The sequence below is a fragment of the Leptonychotes weddellii genome, chromosome 8 (genome assembly GCF_054177405.1).
Source record: "Leptonychotes weddellii isolate Sample4059 chromosome 8, ASM5417740v2, whole genome shotgun sequence".
In the NCBI taxonomy this organism is placed as follows: domain Eukaryota; kingdom Metazoa; phylum Chordata; class Mammalia; order Carnivora; family Phocidae; genus Leptonychotes; species Leptonychotes weddellii.
The window spans coordinates 7,093,337-7,111,388 of NC_138376.1; positions in this window are offsets into that span (position 1 = coordinate 7,093,337).

The window sequence follows — 18,052 nt, forward strand, 5'->3', positions numbered from 1 at the left end:
TATGTATGTATGAGTCAGGCATCTACTGGACACTGCATTTGCTGGTTCTCCTCATATATGTATGTATGAGTCAGGCATCTACTAGACACTGCATTTGCTGGTTCTCCTCATATATGTATGTATGAGTCAAGCATCTACTGGACACTCCATTTGCTGGTTCTCCTCATACGTATATGTATGAGTCAGGCATCTACTGGACACTGCATTTGCTGGTTCTCCTCATATATATATGTATGAGTCAAGCATCTACTGGACACTCCATTTGCTGATGCACATATACCACCAACTCAGTATGCCCAGAATTGAATCTACTATCTTGTTACCCTTCTCGCCTCCATCTGCCTTTTCTTCTTATATTCCTTAGATGAGTGAATGGCAATACCATTTAACCAATCCCCCAAACTTACAAACTTGGGCAAAATTTTGATTCCTATGTTGTCCTTTCCAAATCCCTCACTGTAATATTGTGATTTGTGATTTGCTATCATCTATTGGGCCCCTCTTACATGGTAGGCTCTTAGTGGGTGATATATATATATTTATAAACGAGATGGTATATATATATGTGTGTGTATATTATATATATGTGTGTATTATATATGATATATAATACACACATATATATATGATATATAATGCTGGAGACCAACCCTCTGTGCAAACTGTTACTGTTCCATTTTTCAGATGAGGAAGTTGAGGCTCAGAAAGGTTAAGTAGCATGGTCATGTTCACACAGGCAGCAGTGTCAGAGTCATAATGCATCACTTTCCATTTCCTGCACATGCCTCAGGTGGTTGCCTAGAACTGTTCTTCTCCACTTATTTGACTATTTCTCACCTTTCTGACAGGACTCAACTTAAAATGTACTTCCTCCACGGATCTCAGGTCTTCCAAGCCTGGTCTGCATGCCTCTCCCACCCCATCTTCCATATCTCTTTTCCTGTGGTTGTCCCTACTGCACTGCATTGTAGCTTTGCTTAAGTCTGTGACCACCATTGGCTCATAGGCCTGACAAGGGCGAAGACCAAGCTATCTCCCTTGTCATCAAATTGTCATCAAATTCCCAGGCCATGGCATAGAGCAGATACTATATGTTTTAAAGAATGGAACAGTGTCAGGAGAATTAGAAACACAGATTCCGTGGACTTCTCAATTGTTGCATGGGGCTGGCCCTCTAATATTTTCCTTTTTCTAGAACTATTCTTGTCCTGAGAGTTGTTCCTAGTTCTCATGTGTTAAACTCATCACCAGATTGTACAAGCTGCTCCCTTGAAGAGCGCAAATACAAGTTTTTACCTTGTTTATTTAACAAGGCAGAGTGTTTTGCTTTTTGATGTTCTAGCATATAAGCTTGGAAGGAATATGGCTTTCATGGTGCCATTTCATAGGATTATGGATTGTCATTGTTCAGATGGAAACTAGAGACCATTTAATTAAATCCCTCAGAGGAAAGAGAGTCCCTGAAAGATAAGGCAATTTACCCACAATCCTGCTGCCAGCAAGCAGTTAGCTTCGTTCTGTTTTATGTACTCTGTGTCTCTCCACAGTTTTACCTTTCTCGGGGTTAAATTGACCTCCATCTGGGAAGGTGACCATACCTGCCAGTCCGAGTCTACCAACCTACCTCTGGACATTCAAGAGGGCTCCAATGCTGTGCTTCCCTTCTTTGAGGTCAGCCAAAAGGCTAACGTTAGGATTAAAGCCATTATCTGGTGTTACAACCTTAGAGCAGCCAGCAGACTGACCAGTCACATACTAAGAAGCAAAGGATTGCACAGAACAACAGCCAATTCTGTCACCCGTCCAAGGATTTGTAGCTCAGCCATGACATCTGGCAGAAGTATTTGCAGAGTCCAGTACGGAACTCACTGAAGCCGTGTATTTACATCTGGAGTCTAGACTGAGTGGCTCTCTCACTTGGGCTCTCAGCCTCTTCACACCTCCTCTACCTCTCTCTCTGGCGCTCTCACTTTATCCCTTTTTCACTTTGCCAAAAACTTTTTCCCCCCATCTCCCTCTCTCTCCTGATTCCTTTTCTTCTTTCATTTTTCTTTTCTCAAATCACTTCTTGCTGAAGTTTTTCCAGATACTCCTGACAAACATCTTAGAGAAGAGATTTTCCCAACGACAAGGAGTCTGTTGGGGCATAACATCAAAGTGGCCGGGGTCCTAGCAAGCTTCTGGTTCAAGGTCTTCTAACCAGCTGCATGACCTTAAAAACTCTGTATCACTAGGTGTCCATTTTTCTTATCTTAAAAATGAAAAAGTTGGACATTTGTTGTGTTCCGTATTTTTTAAAGCTACAGAATCCTTTCTTCAAACAAAATCTTATAAGGAACATCAATACAGAGAAAATAACGAGGCAAAGCTTTTCTGGTTAACATGGGCGGGGGGCAGAATAACTGTTGTACCCTCAGGAGTTCCTAGGGGAGGCTGGGAGCACTAGAATTCTAGAGTGCACACTTGGAAACCCCCTGTGGATGATCGTCAAGGTGTCTTCTATTTGGTGGGTGTGGAAAAGCCATGATGATCATCACATATTCTCTCTGCCCCTTACATTCCTTTAACCTTGCAGTTAGGCATTGCACTGTGGATGATTCTAGCCAATATGGGCAAAAATGATTTGTCTCCTTTGAGTTGAAACACAGGAAACTCATACTCTCTTCCCTTGCTACTGTGATTGAAGAGGATGCCTCTTGCACAGGATGCAGCTATAAGACTATGGACCCTTGTCAGCCTGGATTCTCAAATAACTATATGGGGCAGAGCTTCTTGTGGTGCCCTAATGGACATGGTGTGAATGAAAAGTAACCCTTTGATATGTTAAGTTATTGGAATTTGGGGGTTAGTTTTTATGCTAGAATAAAGCTAGCCTGTGTTGATTAAAGGGACAAGTAAGGAGAACAAAATGAGGAGAACGAGGTCAAACTCTCGTGTTAGGTCTTATTTAACCATCTGCACATGTGCAACCATCTCTTTCTACTGGGTTATATCATTAGACAAAACCAACAGTCCCCATATTGGTTTATTTGAATGAAATTTAGCAGAAAAGGGGTCTGTTGATTAACATAACTGGGAACAATTTGAACATCATTCATCTAGAACTTTTCAAATTCAAATAACAATTTTTAAACAAAACTCTTTCCCAAAATAGGAACCCATACAATTTTACGGAATCCTATACCTTGGAGATAAAATGTTAGAGCAATCAGGGCATTGTTGGCTAGGCTGGACAATGCCTGATGTCTGCTTCTTGAGGCCTTTCCTGTCCCTCCTCTTCCTCTCCTCCTCTTCTCCCTCCTTTACCCCGCTCCACCACCACAAAAGGACACTGCTAACTGAGGATTATTAGCGAATGTAAATACTCCAGCTCCTTCCTGGGGGCAAGGGAGAAGTGGGGATAACTTTGAGTCACATGTTCTACACTGAACTCCACAGTTCCCCAGTAAGACTAAGCTCCAAATGCTCAATGGGTTACTTGGTTTAATAACACACCATTTATTGGCTGCCTTTCTTTCTGCCTCACCTCCCTCCAATCCATTTCCCCCAATTGTTGTTTCCTAGTATCACACCCAAATAAACCACTCACACTTGAATCCTTATCTTAAGATGTGGGAGGAACTCAAACTAAGACAACAGCCATCTAGCCCAACCATTCTGGTTTCCATAGATTCAGATCTTATCTCTTTCTAGGAGATTTCCAAATGGACTCTTTGGATAAGTGGCAATTTCAGGCAAGTGGGTGGGCTTTTTAAAATGGATATCACAGGAGGGTTAAGAATTTTTAATGGAAATTCAGTTATACCTTTCACTGTGGAACCATAGATGTGCCTCCTAATGTGTTTTGTAATAAGGAGATTTGCTAGAACTCCTCTCACTTGTTTAAAAAAAAAAATCTTATAAGAACAGAATGCACCATGTTTTTATGTTGAGTCTAACATTTCCATTGGTTCACAAGTAGAGATACATTATCACAGGGTCAATGTCTCCAAAGCGTTCCTGTTTTCCTAGGTCAAAGTTGTTCAGAGTTCTTGGGAGAGTGTTGGACCATGGAATGGAAAGGGCTAATGGATAGAAAGAAAGGGAGTATATTTACTGAAAGGCTTAATGTCAAGTAGCTTTGTACATTGGAAGCATTTGATGCATGTGATGGAGGAAATGATGTTTAGGGGTCTGACTTCATGATTTCAAGAATGGCACGGTAACAAATCAAAACATAATTGTAAGGTGTGGCCAGAGCAGGGAGCAGCTAAAATGAAGGAGGACAATGGAGATAAGAGATCAAAGAAGATATGCGTAGCCTCCATGTGGGTTGTATTTCTAATCTGTGTTGGTAAAGAACTTCATGTTTCCAAATGCAATGTTCACTTGTCAGTCTTTATTTTTATGGATTTCTCAGAAGTGTTAGCGTAGTCTATCTCCTTTTTCTGGTGATACATTCCCCTGGCTCCATGGCTGCACAATTTTAGGAGTTTCCTTCTTTTGCAAATACCTCTTTTGGAAAATGTTGGTGTTCCATAAGTGTCAAGTGCTCCACTGTCAGTAATTCTCAGTCAGCATTTTTCCCTGGGTGATTGCATCTACCTCCCTGGGGTTAGCTCCATCAGCATGCTGATGAGTCCCCAGTCGATGCCTAGAGCCCAGACTCATTTCCTGATCTCCTTCAGTGAATCTCCACTTGTATACATCACTGGCAGCACAAACCCAACATCCCTGAATCAGAATTTTACACAAAACACTCTTTCTATTTTTTTTTTCCTCTACCTTAATAAATGAGAACCCTGGGACCTAAGCTCCCTGAAGTCAGGGTTGTTTATAAATTTTGTCTACTGATGTATTCCCCAGTGGAATCACACCTTAAAAAGAGTAGTTATTAAAAAAAAAAATACTTGAATGAATGAATTCTTGACTCCTCCATTCTCTATAAGATCAGTGAAAGTCCTATTTAGCTCTGGCTCTGATTAGTTGCTTCCTACATTTCTGTCCTCCTCATCGGAGGGCAAAAACTTAGTAAGAATCCAATAACAGGAAATAAGCATAGCACACCATTATTAGTAGCAACAATATTTGATAATATAGGTCTTTCTTTTTTTTTTTTATTAAATTTTTTTTAAAGATTATTTATTTATTTATTTATTTGAGAGAGAGAATGAGAGAGAGAGAGAGCACATGAGAGTGGGGAGGGTCAGAGGGAGAAGCAGACTCCCCGCCGAGCAGGGAGCCCGATGCGGGACTCAATCCCGGGACTCCAGGATCATGACCTGAGCCGAAGGCACTCGCTTAACCAACTGAGCCACCCAGGCGCCCAATATAGGTCTTTCAATTAGAAAATAATTAACTAATAATAATGTTTGAAAAGAACTTTGAGTATTGTGGGAAAAAATAATATATAATGTTACATTTTTAAAAAGGAACATGGGCTATTTTAAATATAGGATATCTGAAGTATACATATATGACTCTACGTATGTTTAGTGTGTAAAGAAATGATCAGGAGAAAATATAGCAAAATGTTAATACTGATTATCCTTAGAATAATGGGCCATTTGTATTTTATTCTTTATATTCTTGGTCCCTTTCCAAATTGTCTACAAATAAACATCCCTTAATTTTATAATAAGGAAAAACATATAATTAAAATATTTTTATGTAATAGAATCAAGTATTTTGTTCTTGCTCTTTTTTGTTGTCCTATTCTCATGGTTTTCATTTATTATTCAGTGAATTTTACTGAAAACATTTTCTTTTGATTTCTAATAATAGAGCCAAAAGCTTATTTTGCAAGAGAAGTATGATTTGGCTTCTTTTATTTCCTATGTCTCATTGTTGTTCAAAGCACCAATATACAGTGGAGTATGGTATCCTTTTTATTTTATGCAAGTATTTACAAAAGAATTGGGCCCTAGATGCTTCTGTAAAAGATATAGAGCCAAGCAGCAGATCAACCTTGATTTTTATATTAACGAAGGATTTTATAACGAATTTATATTAATGAATTACCCTCATCCTGAATTTTAACTGCCATTCATGAACTTCATAGATCAGCAAGTAGATCTATAAGTTGCAAAGCAGTAGTGTCCACCACAATAAGAATGCATTTCTCTCTCCTCACAGATATTGAAATATGATTAGATGTGATATTATAAATTAAGATGTTATACACATACTATGTGCTCTGAGGAAGGACTTCTTTAAGAAGAAAGTAAAAATATGGCGATGCAAAATTTAGAAAGATTGCAAATATTCTTATGACTACAAAATTAGAGTATACATGGTATCTTTAAATATAACCCACATTAGGGGTGCTTGGGTGGCTCAGTCGGTTAAGTGCCAGCCTTTGGCTCAGGTCGTGATCTCGGGGTCCTGGGATGGAGCCCCGCATCAGGCTCCCTGCTCAGCAACGAGTCTGCTTCTCCTCCTCTCTCTGCTTCTCCCCCATGCTCATCCATGCTCTCTCTCTCTCTCTCAAATAAATAAATAAAATCTTAAAAAAAGGATTGTTTAAAAAAATAAATATAACCCATGTTAAACATGGTCCATGTTGTGCACAGATGAAAGGAGTTTATATCCTTATTTCAAATATCTTGAATTTCAGAGAACAGCATCTGGGAACCAAAAGACTATCTTTTGTTTTATGAGGGTTCAATACTGAGAAAGAAGGGGGAATATATTCTTCCTTTACCTTCTTCCTAACCACCTACAAACTTAGCCATATGTGTCAAGGAAGCGGTCGTCCGGAAGCCTCTTCGTTGTTCCCACACGCTCTCCAGCATACATTCAATCCCTCTCCTCTCCTATTTTGGAATAAACTGTCATGGAATTTTGTTGGAAATTCCTTACCGTGCCTCCAAGATTAATTCTCTCCATTAAGCACACGCCGATGGAAATAGTTAACCTTTCACTTGGCGTTAATAGAAAAAAGTAGAATTTCAGTAGCACTAACCTACTTTATAGGCTATTACTTCTAGTGTCACCATCCGATCTCTGGTCCCACATGTGACCATCTGGTTTGCTGAATGCAGCTGTTCATATGTGTTATTTGCATGTGTTTGTGTTACGGGTCCAAAGAGCGTAATAGGAGAGGAAGGAAATCACGCACAGGGTGGAAGGGGTGACCTGCGTTAGGTACCAAGGAGTTCTCAGGTTGGTTAATTTCAGAAACTACGTAGTACATCACTGCTGGGTGATGTGGTAGTTAAATCACTGTTCTGACCTCAGAAAGGAAGTGTGGGTGTAGCAACTGGTGTTTGGAAAAGAAATGTGATTTGGTAATATCAATTCAAAAGACATGTGAGATTTAAATAAGTATGAATATAACATCCCTTGACTTTAGTACATTTTGCTCTAATCATGAGAAATGAAATCTATACAATATGGTGCCAGACATTAAGGGTTATTCCTGCCTTTTAGGGAATCTTAAGGGCTTCTTGGCCCCTAAAATTTGCCATCAAAGGGAAGATCTCTGGATGGGGACCCAGAAACCTGTGGTTTCACAAGCACCATGGAAGATTCTGGTGCACACTCCAGTTTGAGAATCACGCACATAATCCTTCAACCGTTGACTCCAAGGGATGCTTCTTCCGACTATACTGTTTTGTGTGTTTTTTAACTTACTGCATTTCTTTTGCTTTTCCAAATATTCACTCCCTCTTCCTGAAAAAATTGAAATAACCCCTAACAAATTTTTCTGTCTTGATATCCACCTCCACCCTCTTGATCTTTCAGTCTTTCTTAAACACGCCTTTCATCTTGGTCTCTTACTTGAACCCCCAGAGCCTCCCCACAGCCACTGTATGAAGTCCCATTGTCCCATCCTATTTAGCATTCCCTATTGTCCAAGCTGCTGACCTAACTTAAGAACTTAATCCTCTTCTCTGCCCAAATTGACTCCCACTCTGGTGAGCTTTCTTGTCTTAATTTCTATACCATTCCTTGCACATATTTTTAATCCGTGCTTTTGTATATACTTGTCTTCCAGATCTAAATCTTACTTCTTTAACCTTCTTCTGTCTTCAAAACCTAACCACCTGTCAGTGCCCTCCCTCCAGGAAGAATAATATGTAACATCATATCACCTCATCATACCTTGATCTCTCCCTTACTGCTTCTTCTCCTCCTCTGGCAACTGCATATACACTGTCTGATATTATTATATACATGTTGTCCTCACTGATGAGGAAGAGAGGTAGAAAAATGTTCACTGTTAGCCCAGAAGACTGACCTATAGCCAGCATAGTCTCAATAAGGATCAAATATGTGCTGCTTGCCTTATCCTTTTTTTCCTTTTAAGATTTTGTTTATTTATTTGAGATAGAGAGAGAGAGAGAACACAAGTGGGGGGCGAGGAGGGGCAGAGAGAGAGGGAGAGGGAGAAGCAGACTCCCCGCTGAGCAGGGAGCCCAATGCGGGACTCGATCCCAGGACCCTGGGATCATGACCTGAGCCGAAGGCAGATGCTTAACCGACTGAGCCACCTAGGTGCCCTGCTTGTTACATTTTTAAAGGGTCTCATGACTGCCTGTACATCTCACCGTTAGTTAATATCGAACTGAATGATAATCACCAGAGAAATCTTGCAAAAGTGGTTTTATGAGTAGAAATTTGAAGAAGACATTTAGGATCTAATACTCCCTGCATGTCCCCTCGCCCTTGAGCACTAAGCAAAAAAACAGCTCTTTCTGCCCACAGATCCTGTCCCCATGCTACTTAAATAAACTTACTGAGTTGTACCATACAAGTCTCAAAAATTCTTTCTTGGCTGTTGCCTGACTACCCTGCAATATGAACAAAAACGTTAATTTCTACATCTCTGAATCTTTTCACTCAATAGCTTACATGTAACAGACTTTCCTGTATATTTGCCTTTGACAAATGGATAAAATGCTTACCTTCAGCCAAATTGTTATTCAGATGATTGAAACATTATTATTTCTTGGTCACAACTCACTGTACTAAAAGAAAATTACTGTAGTATATTTGGATGAAGGTCACTGTGACAGGCGGTCATTCTCTGTAGACACAGAGGGGCTATGATGCCCAGGGGTAGTGAACAGCTCCGAGGCTGAATTATTGGACCAGGATAAAGAAAATGGACACTGTCTTCAGAGTTTGCCAAAGAGTAGCAAACAGCCCATAGACACAAAGATAACATTCTGGGGACCTTTGCCAATGATATAAATACTGGAGAGGAAAAAAGAAAAAGAGAAAAAAAAGAAAGAGAGAGAGAGAAAGTTTATTTCGTTCTGCTTGCCTTTGCTAGGAAAGGAAGTGTTTTGGAAAATGAGAAAATTACATCAAATGTGTAAGTCATATTATAAAAGATGTCCTGATTGTAAATTCCAGATAAAGCCTTGCCTTGCTATGTGGTATTGGTGAAACCACCTACGCTCTGATTCTCAGATTTTTCATCGATCAGATGAAGGTTTATAGTGCAAGTGCCCGACTGACATTAAGCTTTTGATTGCTGAGCCATCCATCGCAAGCACATCCATCTCAAAAAATACATGGCCCACTAGACAACTAGATAAGACCCAGGGAGCCCACCCATGATGATCCCCTTTTGGAAAGCCCTACGTAAATCTAAGTAAGTGACCCATGCCTTAATTTCCACTCTTACGTTTTAAATTCACTAATAAAGAGTAAACCTGTAAAAGTCTAGGTCCCCACCCTCAGTCCCAAAGTAGGTGACCCCCAGTTCCTCTCTCTCTCCCCACCATCTCTCTGGGTGGCCCCTGTGTGCTCTGTAGCCTCTAGGAATTGTGAGTAATAAACCTTGTTTGTTCAAAGTTCTTGATTTGGGGGGTGGGGGGTTGGGGGGTTGGGCTCGCCACAAGCATTATGACCCAGATGAGTGTCCCCAGGCTTTCCTCGTCATGGCATCACTATGGATAGGTTGAGACAAATACAAATAAGATCCTATGCCTTTTTCTTGAGATTCTTATAAAAATTTAAGATGATTGTGGCTGTTCCTGGATCAGAGTTTGAAAAATTAAGTCTTTGTCATTCTGGGGCTAGTTTCAGGATAAGGTATGTGGAGTGGTCTTCGGAAATCTGAGGCGGAACCTCATATGATGGTTAGTCAATGATTAGGAAAGCATGGAAATAAGCATGATATAGGTCCTGTGGTCCATCCACTGGTCCTAAGCATTTATGTGGAGACCCTCCTGCAGACTTCATTTGGCCCATTAGCTTCAGCATGCCCCTGGCCTTAGAATATCATCAAATATCCTGAACCTATTTCTTTTTCCTATTCTGTCCTCAGGTCTTGCCAACCCTAGATTTTTTTTTAAGGTCCTAATATATAGACCTCCTTCATGCCTTTCCTCTTGCCAAAGAAGAGAGGAGATTGATGGCCCATTTAAAAAGGCCCAATAGCTATAAACCCAGAGCTAGTCCTTTGTCCAGTTTGGCAAGCAGGTGGGGCAAATCCCTGTTATTTGCTCCTGATGTTTCACCCCTCAAAAGACCAACAAAAAGGTTTTTTTGTTTTTTGGTTTTTTTTTGCTTTAGCTGTGGAAAATAAAATACAAGTTAAAGCCTCAAGGCACACCATAAGACAAGCCTTTGGCAGCATGCCCTGATTAATTTATATTTCAATAGAGCCTATTTTCCATATTAAAATGAACACAGGGAAATCAGAAGGAGGAAAAGATGGATGAGGTAGTAAAAAGAATCCAAAAGGAAAAATTTAGATCTCAGATTAACAGTGTACCTCTGAAATTTTGTTCTGTCAGTACCTAATTTATCTGTGTACTAATCAGGGTAAACACTTGACATTTCACAGATGTATCCAAGGAAAAGCAAATCTTCCCACACATCACAGTCTAGCACACATCAGCCTTTGGGAAACCTGGGGCACTCTGCTCCACACAGTCATTCAGGAACTCAGTTCAGATAGTTCAATTATATTATTTGCCTTTGACAAAAATGAAAAAAAAAAATCCAGCTCAAGTGGAGAACATATCAGGAAGTTTCTAAGGATCAGGACTGAAAGAGGCATACATTACTTCCTTCCACATTCCGTTGGCCAGAACTCGGACATATGACCTCATCTATCTGCAATGGAGGCTAAAAATACACTTTAGTCATGCAAATAGGAATAAAAGGAAACAGAGTTTGGAGAAAAACAGCTTTGTCTATGTGTAACAGTGTGTGACCAGAGCTAGGGATGCTTTCTCCCCCAACAGCACCCCTGGCTGAATGGCAAGGGAGTGCCCAGCCAACCCAGCCTAGTTAGCTTTCCTATATTCTAACTGCCATGGGGTAAAGGGAATTTTGCATTCTGTATGAACACACAAAATATACTATTAGTTAATTTTTGAATGTAAGTAAAGAGGATTTTATAAATTAGGTCATATCTTATAAAGTTGATGCTATGAGAACATTTGATATGGTGTTTATATTTGTGCTGGCTTAGACATTTAAGAGATTTGCATAGAAAATTATTATTTGGAATGTACCTGGAATAGAATTCCTTCAAGAGATGTTTCAGTAACTTTGAACACTATCAAGAAAACAAACAAAAACTCTAAGAAACAAAACAAAACAAAAACCTGGTGTTTTATTTTCTTCCAAAAGGATCCCTTTACAAAGAAACAGAAGGGGTTACTGTCTGGTTAAAATGGCAATTTACAAATCCTTTCAGCAAAATATGTTTCTTCTACTCACTCAAAAATACATAATAGCAAATACCCAACCATTAATTGTACTTCCGCATCACGGCAACAGTTGGGATGGTTGCAATGTTCCCAATACTCATCTGGGTTGTCCCTGTTACAAGGTACTAAATATTATGTGCACAGAGGTGGGTAGGTCAGGGTTTAATCAGAAACGCAAAACCGGTTCAAATATTAACTCTCAGGGAATTGGTGATACAGGTGGTAGGGGGGCTGAAACACAAACCAGTGACAGTGAGTTGACCCATGTGATTGCAACAGCAGGGAGCCACTCCCACTCGTAGGCTGGAGAGACAAAGAGAGGAGATGGTGGTCCCGCAGCCCAGGGACTCCGTCACAAGCTGGAAGCTGGATGCATAGCAGGAGCTGCTTGAATCCGATGCCCAAGAATATGCCTGAGGCAAAGAAGAAGGGAGAGGAATCCATGGTCTTTTCCTCTCCTCACCTCCCACAGGGTCCTGCCCAAAGGGGCCTGCGACAGACTGGAAAATGCTCAACGCTCCTTTTTCCTCTGGAGGCAAGAGGACAGGGGGGTGAAGAGGAAGAAATCTCAGGGCGAGCAGGCTTAGGATCAGCAACCTTAATGAATGCACCAAGGAAGAGTATCATGTATGGTTTATATTCTCCATTTATCTACTTTACACAACACAAAGTGGGGGCCTCTCTCCATGTAGGGGCTTATACCACGCACATCAGTTCAAAAGGCTTCCAAATCCTTCCAGTCATGTCTTTGAGTAAAAGTTACGTTCAGTTTAAAACATTGCTACCTAAGTTCCTCAAACATGTCGAATTAGTTGGAGATTTCTCACTTCGCGTCCTTGCTGGAGAAACACAAAATAAAACAAACCAATACCAAAGTTGTTGGACAAATGCTTTTACACTTAGCACGTAGTAGGTCTTCTCAGAATCTACTTGAGAGATGAACGTATGAAAGAGCTTGTCTCCTTGAGAATCAGAGTGGCGAGCACTTTCAACTAAATGTCAAACTGACAACAAGTTAATAAACCCTGGGAATTCATTCTCCTGTCAGTAAGTAAGAATTATACAAATAAATCCTCATGCTTCCTACACACTTCTGAAAATCCTTAACCTTTCTTTGGAGTTAATTTGTAGCAATGAAAGTACCCTAAAAAAAAATAATAAATTTCAGCCAGGCAGCTCTTTGAAAGGTGATAGAAATGAGACTGAAGTAGCAAACACGAAAGAGATGGGTGCAGGGAGAATCGCCGAGCACTAATGAAAATGACACATTTTCAACCCAGCGGTGCTAAACCTGATTTAAAAAATGTCTGGAAACGTGTAAAATGCTTTAATTGTTCATAAATATAAAATTAGGGTTCTCAGCAACTTTAGCCAAATGGATGTCATGGGAATTCTCTAAGGATGTTATCTACTGTGTACTTGTGAAGAGCTGTTTTTCAGAAGGAAGTAGGGTCTACTAGAAAGAGACTGAGCTAGAAGGGCAAAACCACGTAAAATTAAAATTCTGACTTAGGCATCGGCTAACTGTATGGTCTTGGAAGAAGGCATTTTACCCCTTCAACCTTCAGTTTCTTTCTTCATTAGAAAGGGGATAGGACTTCTCCTACAGTTTGTAATAAGAATTGGCAATATTGCTGATGATGGGCATGACACAGAGTAAATCAGTGTTCCATAATTCTTGGTTGTAATTATTATCTTATACTTATTATTTGAGCATTTGCTGGCCATATATCGACAAGCTATCTCTTTTTATTATTAGGATTCTCTTCTTCTCATCAAAAAAGATACTTCACCTTTTGGGAGACCACTTAAAAAATGGAAATACCCTTAAAGAAAAATGCAGAGTTACTGCTTTAAGTAGTATCTGTGAACACCGTGTTATTTTTAACACCTCTGCAAAGATCGATTGACAGCCACCTGAGAGCAAATTGGGAAGGGTCATTAGGTGGAAGAAGGAGGACTTCGAGAAAACTTTCACATATTAATTGAAGTGCTTGTCAAAAGTACAAGGTAAGTAAGTGCCATGCCCAGCCTGTCAGAATCAGAGAATCTGCATATTTAGTAATATTTAATAAGCAAGCCAGTTGAGTCTGATTTACATGGTACAGGATCCCACTTTGAAGATAATTACTCTAAAGACAGTATGAGGAGTTGTCAGGCAGGAGGGATTGATAGGGGCTAGTGGTCATCCCACACAGACTCCAGTTCTTGACACAATACTACTAGATGCAAGCTTTGCTAAGCTTTTTGTTTCTGCCCTAGTTCATGGCTAGGTAAACAAGAATAGGCTGAGAATTACCCGAAGGTTCATATGGCTTGATGCTAGAGCGGTGAGTTCAGGGCTTTCCTTGGGGAGAGGGGGGCCGAGGTGCTGTATCTATAATTGCACATTTATAATTGCATTTTGGTAAGATAAAAAGAAATAGTCACTCTCTGCACAGTATATTGAATTTATCAGGATTTATCAGTGCAGGTGGTTTAGATTACCAGCGAATGGGCAGCCCCTCATTTTGGACAGAGATGGAACTAGGCAAACCTGACTCACACCTGAGAATTGTGCTTCTGCCTTGCTGCTTGACCTTGACCTTTTTTCCTTGCTTTCTCTATTTCTGACTTCTTTTCTACATTTGGGACTCTCCACACCTGCCACCCTTTCTTCTTATCTGTCAATGACTTGAGTTGGCCTATCGCAACAATGGGCACGCTCCTCTCCTAGACATGAAATGAAATGAACAACATTTTATGATAAACATGTTTAACACCAGGTTTTACAATAATTATAAACAGTATTAGCCATTAATAATAAAAAATCATGATCCTTTCCTTTATACATTCTCCTGCCACTACCAAGGCTATAAAAAGTCAATTTCGAAGTATGCTAGAAAAATTAAAAACAATTTTTTAATATGAGAGTATAGTTCTTACTACCTTGTTACTCCCATTAAAAACTTGAAAAATATTTAAGTTCATTGTTATAAGGGCAGTCTTCGAGGCCGAGATAATGAACCGTAAGTAAATTCGTGCCAGATTTAAAAGCCATACACATTTGCTGTTTGCCCCTCCCCTCCAATATCTCTCTCTTTCTCGTGATAGGAAAAAACTCACTTGCTGAATCATAGCACAAATATGCGAGCTGCCTTTGTTGAAGTTCGTGAAATGTGCTTTTCCTGTTCTTTCCATTTCTGCGCTGGAATTCATTCTGGAATCGAATACCTTGCTCTTGGATGCAGTTTACAATCAAGAGAAGTTCCATAGATTAGCCTTAGTTACTCTGATAGCTTCAGAGCTGGGTGATTTTTGGGACTGAAAGCAGATCTTCAGAATCAGAAAGAGCTAAGGCCTAAGTTCTTATTGAATCCGATTTCACAGAAAGTCCTCTTTTCTTTTTGGTTCAGAGGTACTGTGAGGTACAAAACCTGAGCTGGATACCAATTTCAGTTGATGCGGGTTAGTCCTTTTTTATACCGTGATCAGTTTCATAGCTGATTTCTCTTCCTTGCCCCAAATCTGGAGAAATGGTAAGTTTACAGACTCTGCTTCTTATAAAATAAGAAGCAAACATAGCAAATCTACCCTGAAACATGACTTATTACATTAAGTATTAAATGTAAGGATTAAAAGCCTTAAAGTCAAATATAACTACTAACTTTTCATCCTTCATCAGAGACATAAAGGTTTCCCTGTGGCTTAGCTTTTAATTATAAAACTACCATTTATTAAGTGTCAGATGTCAGATGTCAGATACATATATTCCGTCCCAAAATCCTGTGAGGTGGTTTTATTAAAATCCTCATTGGACAGATCAGACATCAGTGGGGTTCTCCCCCAGGCTGGTTGTAAAATGACTATGGTAGTTCTCGACTTGACATTTCTTCCAGTAGTTATTTTTTTTTTAATCAATAAATCTTTTTCTCAAATCACCTCAGAAACCGCCTCCTGCCATCTCACTGGACCACTTAAGTCAGGCCCATTGAGGCGGGTCCCTTGCCATTCCTAAAAACATCTCAGCAAGCTGAGGAGTGATGAGTGCTAATCAGTTCTGGTCTATGTTCCTGAACTATTTCCTGACAAGGGAGTTGAAGTTATTTTAGAAACAGGAAGCCCCTTTTGCTGGGGATGGTCAGATACACCTGCATGGGGTGGTGATGATCGGAAGTTGCCTACTTGGAAAGAAACAGGGCTTTGAGTAGACAGCCAAGGATTTCCTTCCATGCTTCCCGTATCATGCCCTACCTTCCAGCCTCATCTTCTGTGTGCTTGGCTGCCTTGAGTTAAATTGGGCTGTCATTGTTCCCAGACATGCTCTTGATAAGCCACCTCTGTGCCTTTGGTCCTCTGGAGAGCCATTAAACATGAGCTTTTGAGTCAGAGACATCTGGTTTCAAATTCTGGCTCTACTTCATACAGAATGAACATCCTACACTCTCCAAGTCTCAGTTTTCTCCGTGGGAAAAAAAAAAAAAAAAAAAAAAAACAGGAAAACTATCGATCTCATAGGTTTATACTAAGTATCAAATTAAAAGAAGAATCTATCACAATGCCTGTGGTAAGAAATAATGAATGATTCCTGTTCCCTTGAAATGTTCTTGAAATAGTTCCTTGCTAATACTGCAGAAACCTCTTCTGGATTTTTATCCTCATCTCTTTCTTCTCTTGGCCAAGAGTCTAAAAATAACCAAAGTATGGGAAGGAGGGAATACAGCACCAAAAAAGTTTGATTTTAGACATTGGCAAAATGGTCTTCTAAAGTATGTCCTGAATGCTGGCAATGAACTCTGGACACGGAAAGATGCCGGCTTCTTATCTCACCTTCCGTCCCTCACAAAAGTGGCTCATGCTGCTAGGAAGCCTGACTATCCATCCCCAGCCACTTCCCATCTGGCCAATTCCTGTACTTCTCAGCACAATCAGCACTTCCTCAGGGAAGATGTTTCTGATCCTCCAAGCCTCCATAGTAAATTAAGTCCTCTGTCGTTGGTTCAAAAAACACCCCATCTTCCCCCTTTTGTAACCCTCACCACATTGATTTCAGGTACTCTCTGACCTGTGATCCCCAGAGGACCCAGATAGATCTATCTATTTCCCTGCCATAGCCCCCACACCTATATGGTTCTTGGCACAGCCACAAGGCACTCAAAAATCGCTCTTAATTAAATCAGTGAACAATTACAACACGGACTGAAAGGTGACAATTCTCAGACTCCAGAAAACTCAACTTACTTATTTGCTGTTATATGCCTGGGTAAGGGGTAAGAAAAATGAGCAGAAATAACATATTTCTAAAACAGCATATAGATCTCTCTCTTGCCTTGTGAGAGTATTTGAGGTCCGGAATGTTCTGTGAAAAGTGAAAAGAAAACTACTTTGGGCAAGTGTCGCTTCTAGTTGACAGACACATTCTTATATAAATTCCGTGTCATTCTTACTGGATCAAACCATATTTCACAAATGTAAAACAAACAAACAAAAATTCAGAGCAAGGAGAAAATGGAGTATAAGAGAAAGTGGAGACAGACGTGGCAAAAAGTTATTTAAATTTAAATAAAGCATGAAAGGCAAAGTTCCCTCAAATATCTTTAAAAATTTCATGAAATATTAAAATGAAAATAACTGAAGTCCAAATAAGGTGCCTGATTTTATTAATATGCCAATCACATTTGGCAATTATTTTTTATTTGTGTTTTGAAAAATACCACATGCAAGTCTTGCTGTAAGACTTGGTGATTTATTTTCACTGGTTCTGAATTCTAGCATTAAATTTGAACATTTCAAATGACCTAAGAGCTCAAATGCAACTCATTATGAAACTGATAAAACCAAATACGATACTGTGTATCATTCCATGAATTAAGGCATTTTCAATTCTCCTTGAAAGGGGAGTGAATGTGAACCCCCTAAAGTGCCTCTCATAAAGAGATCTGTAATATCTAACAAGAATGAACTTTGTACTTTGAAAAGCTGAAGCCTGGGTGAAATGTATTCAGAAAACATTTGTGGTGAAAGGGGGATGGTATGGAATTCACGTTCTGAATTCAGATTTTCCTGGGTTTAAATTCTAATTTTCTGTATGATTTTTAGTCATCTGTTTAATTGCTCTTTAATTACTCTGACATTGTTTTTGAAGCTACTCAATAAGGATCGTAATAATAATAATAACTCCATATTGTTTTTGTTTGACTTAGAAATAATGGACACCGGGGCGCCTGGGTGGCTCAGTTGGTTAAGCGACTGCCTTCGGCTCAGGTCATGATCCTGGAGTCCCGGGATCGAGTCCCGCATCGGGCTCCCTGCTGTCAGCAGGGAGTCTGCTTCTCCCTCTGACCCTCCCCCCTCTCATGTACTCGCTCTCTCTCATTCTCTCTCTCTCAAATAAATAAATAAAATCTTTAAAAAAA